The 12,464-nt window shown below is 43.7% G+C and overlaps 1 pseudogene; it reads right to left on the bottom strand.

The window, feature by feature from the left end:
- Positions 1–445: 445 nt before the first annotated feature.
- LOC115317246 lies at positions 446–1,650 on the bottom strand (annotated as a pseudogene).
- Positions 1,651–12,464: the final 10,814 nt, after the last annotated feature.

Raw genomic sequence — 12,464 nt, forward strand, 5'->3', positions numbered from 1 at the left:
AACAGAGCGTCACGGGTGTCGAAGTCGGCGTGACAGCAGAGTCGAACGCTGGGGCGAAAACTGACTCGGGCTTGGCACGCGGAGCAGCTTTTGTACACGCGTGGGCTTCAGGAGCATTCGGCGTAAAAGGGTCGGCGTGTAGAACATTCTAACCTCGAATCAACAAGACGGTTCTCGAATTTACAAGGACATCACATTCTAGTGCCAACAAAAATGTGTAGCCGCGGCCAGGAATCGAACTCTGGCCTTCTGCGTGAATGCAAGCGCGATAACCAATAGGCCACGGGCGCGCTGTCTCTTCGGTCAGCCGCGCTCGCGGCAATATCTGAGTGCAGCCATGGCTCGGTTATCAAAGTGGCGTGGGGGTCATAATCAAGAAGCATTGTCTCGAAATCTGTAAGTTTATTCAGAACACTTTGCGCATTAAATGACACAAGTCGGAAAGTTATGTTCTTTTGACGTCACGGAGCGGTGTGAACACGTTCTTGCTGCTGCTGGTCAGTTTCACGCGCGTCTGTGTGCTGTCATTTCACGCATAAATGTCACCGTTTACATGAAGCTTATCATGAACCAGAAACACTTTAGCGTCGTTTTGTTCTGGCTGTGTAGATGTTCAGAGCAACTTTCGCGTTCGAATTGTTTCCTGCGACAAATCATGCCGGACAGAAATCTTACTTCCCTTTAGTAAATGACAATTCTTAAGAACAGACATTTTTTCACTGTGGTCTTGGAAGTGCAGTATGACTGGCCTTGTTTTTCGGGAAAATGTCTACCAAGACGATACAGACGATCAACACTGTTTACAGTGACCTTCAGAGTTGTTTTGAAAAGATTATTTATGACTTTATCTTTAAGCGAGTCTCCAGTTTCGCCGGGTTGCTCTTCAATACCAAATATAACAAGGTTGTCTTTTCTGGACCGGTCTTCGAGTTCAACAAGCCTCCTCTCTTGTAGTTTGTTCGCTTTCTGAATATCTGCAATAACTTGTAGCAGAGGGGAGTCCCGTTCATTTTTTTGCAGAGCATCTATGTCCTTTTATCATTTATCCAAGCCATGTTAGGACATCTTTGACAAATGAATCTAAACTTAATTTTTTTTCCTTGATCTCTCTTATTTCTTTCCGCATTTCAGATTGGCCAGCAAGAAGCTGGTCGAGTGATTCCTCGATATTAGGTCGAGGATTGGTTTCTACATCTCCTGATTGTAATAACAATGCTGATACCAAGTCGCGACACACAGACACTGACGCAACGCTTCTAACTATAATTTGTGGACTTGGTGACAAAAACAAGCACCGATCATTACTACGATAGCAGTGTACAGGATATGTGTAACTGACCTGGACAGTGAAGAAGACAGGCGTTTTAGCGTCCTGGCCATCACGATGTCACCAAGTCTACTGACGCCGACGAGATTGTTGTGGGCGTTTATTGGCAAAGTTCCGGATGTGACGCCAGGGTAGAACGTAGGTTCCGGAAAGCTGTACACCAGAGGGAGGCGACCACGTTCCGTCGAGTCACCATTGATGCCTTGATGATACGAAACCGTGCCGAAGCTGTCGGCGAAGAAGCTGTTGGCGCCGCCGCTTGCTATCTGACACAGCAACACCTGGACAGTGAAGAAGACAGGCGTATTTAGCGTCCTTGCCATCACGATGTCACCAAGTCCACTGTATGATAACTTAGAGTTACTCAAAGTAATCAAAATGCTAATATTAAGGTGAATTGTGCTCATAGTAGATCATTTCGTGCTATAATAGCTTCGAGTAATCAAGAATCACCAAAGTGTCAAATAGGTCAAATCAAAGCCCATTACGTCAACGGTAACCCAAAGTAAGCAAAATAGTAATCATAATGTCAATTGTGCTTAAAATAAATCTATTGGTTAAATTTGTGCTCAAAATATTCGAGTCATTACAATGTTAATTTGGTCGAATTAAAGTACACTGTTTCAAAAGTAACTCGAAGTAATCAAGTCTTTAATGTGAAGTGACCTCAGTATTGATCAATTGGTGGTATAAATACCTCGAAATATTTAAGAGTCACAAAGGTGTCAGAAAGGCCAAATTAAGGTCCACTGAGTCATTAGTAGCCCAAATAATTAAAAGAGTAATCATAAAGTAAATAAAGCTCATAATAAATCAATCGGTTGAAAAAGTAATAACAAAGGCATAACGATGTCATTTAAACCGAATTGAATTTCACTGTCAAAACCAACTTGAGGTAATCAAAAAAAATTAAAGCCGTTTACAAATTCCTGTAACGCCGAATTGGAGCGCAGCTCTTGAGGAGGAGTAGGGAAGGGTACTGAGGGGGGTCACGTCACCTCCGGGTAGTCACGTGACCCCGGGGGGGGGGGGGGGGGGGTCACGTGATCTCAGGGGAGGGGGGTCACGTGACCTCGGGGGGATCACGTGACCTCGGGGGGGGGGGGTCACGTGATCCCCCCCGGTTACGCCGACGCCGACGGCGTCGCCCACGCCAATGCCGACGCCGACGCTGACGCCGCTCAGGCTGGAAACGGGCCCCTAAGAGCTGCGCTCTAAAAAGTAATGGTAATGTGAGTTGTGCCCATAATAGATAAAATGGTTCTAACATAACTCGAAGTAATAAAGAGAGCCGCCAAAATGTCGATTAGGCCAAACTAAGTCCATTGGGTCAATCGAAACTTGGAGTTATCAAAGGTGCAATCATAATGGCAATGGAGTTCCTAGTAAATCGTTTCGGACAATAAGCTGCTGTAAATAAAGTATCTTCCTTCCTTCCCTCCACGAGTAATGAAAAAATATAAAATGTTATTCCGGCCGAATTAAAGTTCATTGGACTTTTTATTCGGCAAAAACTTAGTAACTCGAAGTCAGACAAAAGAGTGATAATGATTCCAATTTCACTGAGTTTGCTTTATAATAACTCGGAGTAATCAAGACAATCGGCGATATCTCACTTAATCTGATATAAGGCTCATTGAAATAATAGTAACTCAAAGTAATCAATTAGTATGCGTAACGTCACTTAAAGGGATTGTCCGGTGATATCTGGAACTTACTAAGTTTTTGCGCTGCTCACGTAGAGAGGGCCTAAAAATAATTTGAAAAAACCGTCGAAGTTGTCGTTTAGTTTTTTTTTATGTTTTTTTACATTAATATTAGACGTACACGAAATGCCTGCGATCAGTTTATGGTAATTGTTAGATATTTGGACGGAGTTATGGACGCTTTTATTCTAACTGAAATAAATTCTACTGAGGACATGATAACTCTATTTTCTATTCCGGGTTACAGTCGTTTCGCCTTTACAAGACCATATGGAAAGGGAGGAAAAACATGCGCGTACTTGAAAAGTAGTTGGTGTACAAACTCAGGGGCTGAGATAGTGTTAACGCATGCGGAATATGCTTATCTGTACATAAGCTGCCAAAATTTTGCAGGGGACATGATTGCAATATATCGCCCTCCGTCCAGCAATGCCAATTTACCAATTTATTTCTGGAAGAACTTTCAAACGTACTATCGGAATTCAGCCCGACCGGTCACTTGTGTTTTGTGGGGGACATCAACCGAAATATCACGGATTCATCGCGACATATCGTGTGTGAATATTTAAACCTTTTGCCGACTCATGGCATCAAGAGTAAAAGCGGCTGTGATATTAGAAAAACTAGTAGATCATTATTTTATAGCCTGCCAGGTTACAACGAGCCACAACGGCAAGAACTCTAATACGACGACAACTGAAATAACTATTACTGATCAAAGGCAGTTTGATAAAAAGGTTAACGACTACGACTGGAATAAACTTCTTACCTCTGCAGAAGCACCAATGCTCTATGATACAGTAGTAGAATTGTTATTGCACTTTTCTTCCACGTATAAAAAAACGTTATTAGTAGAAGGCGTAAGAAAGACCACAAATCTTGTATTTTTTTTTCAACAGGCTTTTATAGTTTTGCAGGCAGTGACTTTACAGACACGTACACTGCTTATTTTGAATATGTTTGAAGACAATTTGCACTTTTTCTTAGAGCGGAATTTAACTTAAGCGTAGCGAGGACCATTCACGAGAGGCAATTAGGTGCCTCTTAGTCGCTACGTGGGTAAAACATTCTTTTTAGCCGGCAGAGGAAACCGCGCCACCAGTTGGTTGTACCCAATTTTTGGTATTTCCCAATTTCGCATAGTTTCCCTTCAAGATGCTTGATTCACTGCTTGAACCTTGGGGCAGCAACACTCAGCAGTTTGGTATTTTATTTGTTGAGATACTGCAGGCCCTTTCCTGGGCTGAGGCAGGGTACAAGCAATGAAGGAAAACAATACGGCGCTGCGCACACAGCATAGATTCAATACTTGAAATACGTCACGACACCATGTGAAACGTATGAAATAACAAATCAAGATACGGAAATATTCAATACAAGGATATAAAAATTACATGGCAATGCAGTGACAACACTCACTCGAATAATCTAGGCTTAATTTGCACTGTACATGAAAAAGAGTTTAGATCAGGAAAATGTTAAGTCAGGCTACCAGCGAACAACTCCGATTCAGTGTAGCTGTAGAGTGCAACGTGAAGGGGCGTTGTCTTGACGTTAACCCCGGATCTCTCTGGTAATAACAAACAACTCTGTCAAAACAAATCATTTCATTGTCGCTGCCTGTAGACGATGCACACATCATACAATAACAAGTTCTAAACGTGCATAGTACTCCTGTGCGAAACATATTGTATTAGAAGAAGCAAACGCTGCAAATAAATTTACGAAGGTACAAGCTGCTGCAAAGGGGATTTTTGCAATCACAAATTGTTTGCGTTCTTTTTTTATTCGTTTTCTCCTTTCAAGTTCGGGACCGCGTTCTCAGAATCGAATGTAAAAGCCGGGTTTCAGGCGCCTGCTTCCTAAGCTACTATTGGCGAGACATTTCTCATGCAATCGTCCGTTGCTTGGAGCCCGCCAACAATCTGGGATATAAATGCATCACCGAACTTCGCGCACGTCACACTACAATCGCCACTTCCAGGGTCTTGACGTTAAGAACGCATTACTTAAATTCTCTTTAAAATGTCCACGTCTTTACTTTTTGTTGGAATGCTTCTACCTTGCTTTTAGTTCCACAAGTCCTTGAATACTTTGACGAACCTGCGATATTCCGTTTATATGCCTTTTTTATACATGGAATGGGCTTCAAAGTACCTGCAAGTTAGTGAAATCGTTTTTTACGTGCTTCAAATATGACTGTCGTGTTTGCGTCTCAATGTTTGTCCTGAAGCTTGAACTACCCTCTGAATCAGTTATTTTTGTTAGTATTCGACATGTGGGCGGCCTTTCTGCTTTAAACTTGAGTTCTTGGTGTGTGTTTTATTTTCTCTGTGTATTTATTTTTCTACAAGTGGCAACACAGACCCGTAGGTTGTACCTGAACACTGTAATAAACACTGATTTATTGGTTATTAATGTTATTATTACTTGTTTTATAATAATAGTAATAACTTCATATCCTGTCGAAACATTTCTTATCACAGAAAATTCTTCCAATCTCATTCGGATGCACGTAAAACTTCGTATCTGATAAATGAGCTTCGTGAACACCAAAGTTGTTCCATTGACGATACATTAAAACAACATTTAGCTGATAATTTGCAATTGATTGTACGGGATTCTAACGTTTTCTGGTTAGGCGAGATATAACCTTGATGCAGTTGATAACCTTGTCCCTCCCTCGGCGTTCCTTCCTTCTATTAAACAAACGAATTTATATTTAGTTTTATCTTGCTTTAAGAACAAGCGGTCGGAACTACGTCCTTCTATTTATGTTGACTGTTTAGTACGTTCTTTATACAAAGGTGGTGTGAGAAACAACATTGCAAACTATCGCCCAATTTCTCTCTTGCCAATCACTGCTCAGATACTCAAAATACATGTGTTTAGTGTAATGATATCTTCCTTGGAAAAATCTAATATATTATTTCCGATTCAATATGGCTTTCTGCAAGGAAAATGGACCCAGCCTTTCCTAGAATACATTCCAGATTACCTATGTTCAGCGTTCGATCACAATATTATTACCTCCGCACTATTCTAAGACGTCTTGAAAGCCTTCGACACAGTGAGCCACAAGATACTGTTGAAGAAACAATACAGCCTAGGATTTAGGTTCCATTTTATGTTCTTTCCGAAAACTATCTTTCTCGTTGCTCTCAACTGGCGTCCGCGTCTGGTTTTCAGAGTTTTTGGACTGAACTAAAAGCCGGAATACCACAAGGGTTCATTCTGTCCCCTTTTGTGCTTGATATGTTTGTCAATGACATCGCCACCATGGTACCGTTATGTAAGCTTTACCAACATGCTGACGACACCGTAATTATTGCCACACACATCAATTATGCAAATTTCATCTGCCAGTTACAATCTCACGGGATATCAATTATGAACTAGTTAAAAAACAGCCTCGTTAAAATAATTGTTATAAGGACAAAACTAGTATGATTCGTAATTCACTCAAAACAGTCACTCTCAACATCCCATTAACTTTGCACTCTTTTTATGTCATTAATGCACCAGCATTCCGGTAGAATATACAGATAGCGTAAAAAAACTGGGCATATGTTTTGATAGTGCTCTTAAATTTGATTTTCATTTTACATATATCTGAAGAACAAAAACTGAGGACTAGCAGGCAGGATGACGAGAGAGGAGGAGGGGAGGGTACTGAGGGGAGGGTATACCCCTCCTCCTTCCTTGTGATCCTGCCTGCTAGTCCTCCTCCCCTCCTCATCCTTCAACCTCCTCTCCTCCTCCTCTCCTCCTCCTCTTTCTTCCCCCTCCTCCTCCACCTTCCTCCTACTGCTGTCCTTCTTGCCGCTCAAGCCGGAAACGGTCGCCTAAGAGCTGTGTTCTGAAATATAGAATCAGAACAAATATTTGGCAGGTTGACATTTTACTGACTGGGGAAAAACCGTGGTGTATATTGGAAACTGCGTTGCATATCCAGCCAAGCTTTATGCCAATAACGTACAAAACCAACGTACGCACTTGTTATACCAATGTACCTTAAAGTTTGCTCCGCGAGGTTCCAAATTACGTCCTGGATGAAAACCCCATTATTAATTTAACTAAAACACCATGATAAGCCGCCGTGGTACGATGTTCAGCAGCCTCTCCAGTGTAGCAGCCAACCAGGACATGAAAGAAAAAGCATGTAGTTAAGCAGTGGGCAAATTTTCCCAGGGTTCATGCTTGACACCCATGCTTAGAGAGTGAGAAGGTAAAATGCTGCCTACCTTTTTGTCTGCTGTGCATGAGCAGCAAAAAGTTTTCACTTCTAAGCTTACAAGAGTTTCAAGGTGACGTGATCGCCAGGCTAAAACGGGGATGGTTCTCGTCGCCCTAGTAGATGGGCACTCGGCGGAGAATATTACCAAAAAGCACTTGTAGTAAGTGAAACAAGCGTGACAAAAGACACTTTCGAGATGCTGAAGGCACAGACACCATCTTAAACTTGATAAGGGACTTACCCCAAACATGGTATCGTGATTTGTTTAGATCTGACGGAAAGATGAACTTCAATACTTGATGATAGAACAGGGTCATGAAAGTTGTCACATGCTTGGAACAGCATGTGACTCGATAAGCCAAGATTTCCCTGGGTCACGTGACCCAGGGGGGTCGCGTGACCTAGGTGGGTCACGTGACTTGGGGGTCATGTGACCTCGGGGGTCACGTGACCTCGGGGGTCACGTGAATTGGGGGTCACGAGACCTCGGGGGCGTCGCCGGGTTGCACGCAACCGCCGGAGTCACCGGGTTGCATGCAGGTAAGCAACTCCGGCGGGTTGCTTGCAACGCGGGTTGCATGCAACTTGGGCTGAATCCAATTTGTGTGTCATGCAACGCGTTGTTACGTAGACGGCGGCGGGTTGCATGCAATGCGGGTTGTATGCAACCTGAGTTGCATGCAACGCGCGGTTACGCCGACGGCGACGGCGACGCCGCTCAAGCCGGAAATAGGCGCCTAAGAGCTGCGCTCTAAAACTGAGAAGCGCTAGTTGCCTTTTATATAACACAAAATATTGTTCCCGTATCTGCTCGAAGGATGAATGTTGATTCACTTCCCTATAGCGTCCTTCGCTACTCTATAACCGTTTTCGACAATTATTCGGACTTTTGAAAAATTTAAGTAGATTGTGACTTCAAAGCCATCCTTAAAAGTGTTTTGTATAAACTTGAAATACTGTTTGGTGGGAACATTGCAAAAAAAGACGTAGGACGAGGTCGAAGAAACACGAAGACAGGGCGCTGTCTTACTTTAACATATTGCGTTCGCCATTCCGATTTCTGGATAGTAGATGCATCTCGTACTGACTATGGTTTACAGATGATTCAAATAACACTGCCAACGTTTCTGAACAAAATAATCCGGTCTAATTTTGATATAGAATCCTGTAGCATGTATGATATTAGGAGACATTTTCTATCGAAGTAATTATGTGATTACACTGGCCCCTCGTATGTGTTTTTCTTTTTTATTTGCTCTTTGCTTTGATATTAGGAGATGTCTTTCTGTCAAAGTAATTATGATTTCTTCGTACGTGTTCTCTGTTTGCTCTTTGCCTTTACTGTTTCTTGTTTTGTTTTTTTGTTTATATAATTTCTTGTGTGTGCTTCTGGCAACCGCTGTGTACCTGTGATGGGGCTGAGGAATAGTCAAGCTGAGTAGACAGCTTTTTTCCTCAGCTCCCACCATATTTGCATGGTAAATAAAGCTATTATTATTATAAGATAGTTTTGCAAGAACGTATTCGCAAAAAAATAACAAATTTGGAAGTTGGCACGATGTGCGTTGCCTCGATTCAAGGAAAGTAGCTACAAAAATAATCGTAATCATCCTCATCAACTGCACCAACTGGTGATTATTTCCATTGCCCTGTGATCATTGCAGCGGTTTTAGGGGAAAAGAAATTAGTGTAGCAAACAATAAGGGTCGAACAAGTGTACGGGTAGGTGGCGCAAGCTACCGCCTTGAGAAAAAAGATGCCGTTTGTATTGGTTTACTTATTCATTCTTACATAAAGGAGATCACGATTAGTCTGAAAAGTCGTGCTATAATTTTGTAAATTAGGTTTCGATTTAAAAAAAGTAATTAAACATAGTGTGCTTTGAAGAAACTATTCCTCGTTTCAGCCTAAAGTACCGTAGTCCAAAGGTTTAAAAGTAGAACGCTCATGTTGCAAAAATAACCCAGCGACAGTTGCTAGCTGTCACCTAGGAACCTAGAATCGATTCAGCGAACACACTTTATTTTCCTTCGACACGCACATGGTTTCGGTTGAATGTTTCGTGCCTGGGGACGTTGTGATACCGCTGATGGTGATAAGATTTCCTAACTGTGGGAAATGTACTGCGTGATACGTGTGATATTAGATTCTGGCTGTGAACTGTGCTGTGCTTTGTCGCCGTTCGTTGTTATTGCAGGAGGAGAACTTCTGTTCGGATCACAGAAGCACGAAGTTACAACGGTCGCAGTGATAGCGGTGATACTGCGTAATGCCTCTTAGGGAGTTTTCCACCGACAGGTACCCATGTCGTAGTGATCGCGGGTGACCCGGGTGTCCCTTTTGACCCGTCGATAGCTATTTGTCGGCGTGCAGCTTCCGCTCAGCTATGCGCATTTTGTGGGTTCCACGCTTTGGTGGCTCGTAATAAATTGTTACGTTCTTTTACTAATACTAAAATAGGCATTTCCGTGTCGTTCTTTTCCCTCGCGGCAAAAAAGGAAAAGCCAGACAGGTATTTCCGGCTTCGGTAGAGAACAAAAAAAGCGAAACAAGCATATTCACTAAAATATCGTTCCCTAAAACGTCATTCGTTGAAATTAGCAATATTCGCTAAAACGTCATTCGCTAAAATGTCGATTCGCTCAAGTGACCTCTTTTCGCTAAAGTGTCATTCGCTAAAATTTCATTCGCTCATGTGATATGGACCCGTGATGGCTACACCCGGACGAGTGACCTGGCCGGACCGCCGCCACTCCGAGGTCAACTTGGATGGTGCTGCTACTATTGACTTAAACCGTAACCGTAACCGAAACCGAAAAGCGTTTAGAAACAATATTTTTTCGGTAACCATTACCGGAACGAAACCGTTACTTAAAATTTACAAAAACCGTAACCGTAAATTATTGACCGGTAACTGGTTTTAAAGGATATTAACCGAAAAATAAAAATATTAGTTTTTCTAAAGTATGACTTGGAGGTGAGATCTTGAAATGTCGAAGCCATTTGACAAAGTTATGTCAGCGAGTGGTGCATCTGGTAATACATTTACGTTCAATCTAACTTTAGGATTAAGAATACTTGGTTGGAATCAGTGGTCGAGCTGATAATAAAAAGATATATATATTTCTAAATCTGCCACACTCTAACATCGCTACATGTATTCGGTATATGTCGCTTTCGGGGTATTAACTAATAAGTTAGATTTCTCAGATGTCTATCCAACTCAGTTCTATCAAAACCACCGATGTTCCTGACATGCAGTAGCCAGAATTAAGAAACGAGGTACATTGACCATCATTCAGAGCTGGCGGAAAAGAAAACCTAGTCTTCATTTAGTCTGAAACGTGGCGCGAGTAACGATTTTGAGACAACGCAGAAAAAAAAAATTTCAGAGAAAAAACATCCAGAACGTTTCCAAGCTTTTCTTTTTTTTTTTCCTCCTTGTGCAGAGCTTTTTCTTTTTTTTTTGGAACCGAGCGGCAGCCGCCGGCAGTGCCACGCGTCTCAGCGTGGCAAGAGCACAAGCGAAGGAGAAGGATGCCTCGTCGTCGAACGTGCCAATGCACTTGGCCGCAGATGACGGAGCCGCCCTCGTCCAACAGACAGAGGATGCCATTTCTGCCTCCTTCGCCTCAACCTTGGGAGCTGTCCTACTTCCAATCGTTGATGCCCTGGCCGGTTTCGCTCCACACGGCCAGCAGTCTCAGCAGTCCGTGTCGCAGGACTCTGAACGCGAGCTATTCGAACGTCAGCATGGTGAGCTCGAATAGCCACAGACGCGCCAAGAGATCGCTTCCAGCATCGCCGGAGCCCTCCCCCTGCTTCCGCCGGAGGTATGGCTTCTGCGGGAATCCTTTCTAACAGAGTCGCCGACGCAATCCGAGTACCTCCGGTGAAGCCCCCACCAACCATTCCCGGAGTGTGAGTCCGTCAGGTCTACGACATTCTGCGCAACTTCGCCCAGAACACCAGAAGTTTGATCACGAGAGATGTCCACAAAATCCGGCATCTCCACCCGTATCGGTTCTACTGGGATGCCATGCTCCCCGAACACCAGCAGCTCATTTTCGATTGACTGGAACTCTTCCACGTTGTCGCGAGAGGAAACTGGAGGACGGCTTCCCTAAACCAGACGTCCAAGCTAGAGTCCGGGGTTTTCAGAGAGCTCTCCCACCAGCTACCCAACCAGCCTCGACGCGGACGCCGCGTGTTTCGTGTTCCCGCAAACACAATAGCTACCGCCAGGCACCAAGTCCAAGAGGCCCCCTAATTCTAAGTGACTCCAGCAGCTACCCTGGGTCTTCGAGACCCACCAGTGCCGTCATCGGCGGCATGATCGCCTCCTCGACGCTCCGGGACGTTGTCCTGGTTGAGGGTGTTCGCACCAGGGTTGGGCAGTATCGCGATACAAATGTATCGCGATTGTATTTCAGAAATACATTTCGTATTTCTATTTCTGTATGGCGATACATCTTTTTCACCAGTATCTGTATTCCTGTATCGAAATATATATGGAATGTTTCTTTGTATCGCGATACAATCAGGATGAAATGTATTTCGTTACATTTCTTGAGAAGCACTCCACCCCCCGCTCTCTCCTCCGAAAAAAAAGAAAAAATACAGGTCCAAACGCATTTCTTTTTACTTCTGAGGGCATTAGGGTCAAGGAGACTCTGGAGCAAAGTTACTATACTATCCAAGGTCCCTTCCGATTCTCCAAACTATTTTTCTATGCGTCTTCTTCTCTCTTCTGAGAAGTGTTGCGAAGTCGGGGATTCGAACCAGCTGGCGTGCCAGGGGTAGAGTCAGAGCATCTTCTGCCGCAGGTCCTCAGGTGGGGATTTCTTGAGTTATTGTTTGCTGGCATCCAATGCCCACTGCTAACCGTCTCTCTTGCCTTAGTGTACACAGTACACCAACAGGCAAAGCTGAGTCACAGTCCGTTGCAGCACGAGCCTGGTGGTGGTTGACTTGAAATAGTAGCATGACTCACGCAGGGAAGTTTAACGCATATTAGAATGTGTCTGCGGCTGCGCCCGTAATATTGCACGGCTCAAGGGTACGTCATCAGCCGACGCGAATGTGACCCGCTGCTCTGGTGATCCGAAACCCAGGTAGGAGGCCAGACGTGGCCTCGTTGTGCCGATTCTAACTTCGTACACCTGCGACTCATCTCAAGCGCGCTGTTTCTTGG

This window comes from Ixodes scapularis, unplaced genomic scaffold (assembly GCF_016920785.2).
Source record: "Ixodes scapularis isolate PalLabHiFi unplaced genomic scaffold, ASM1692078v2 PGA_scaffold6__148_contigs__length_123643588, whole genome shotgun sequence".
NCBI classification, from domain to species: Eukaryota; Metazoa; Arthropoda; class Arachnida; order Ixodida; family Ixodidae; genus Ixodes; species Ixodes scapularis.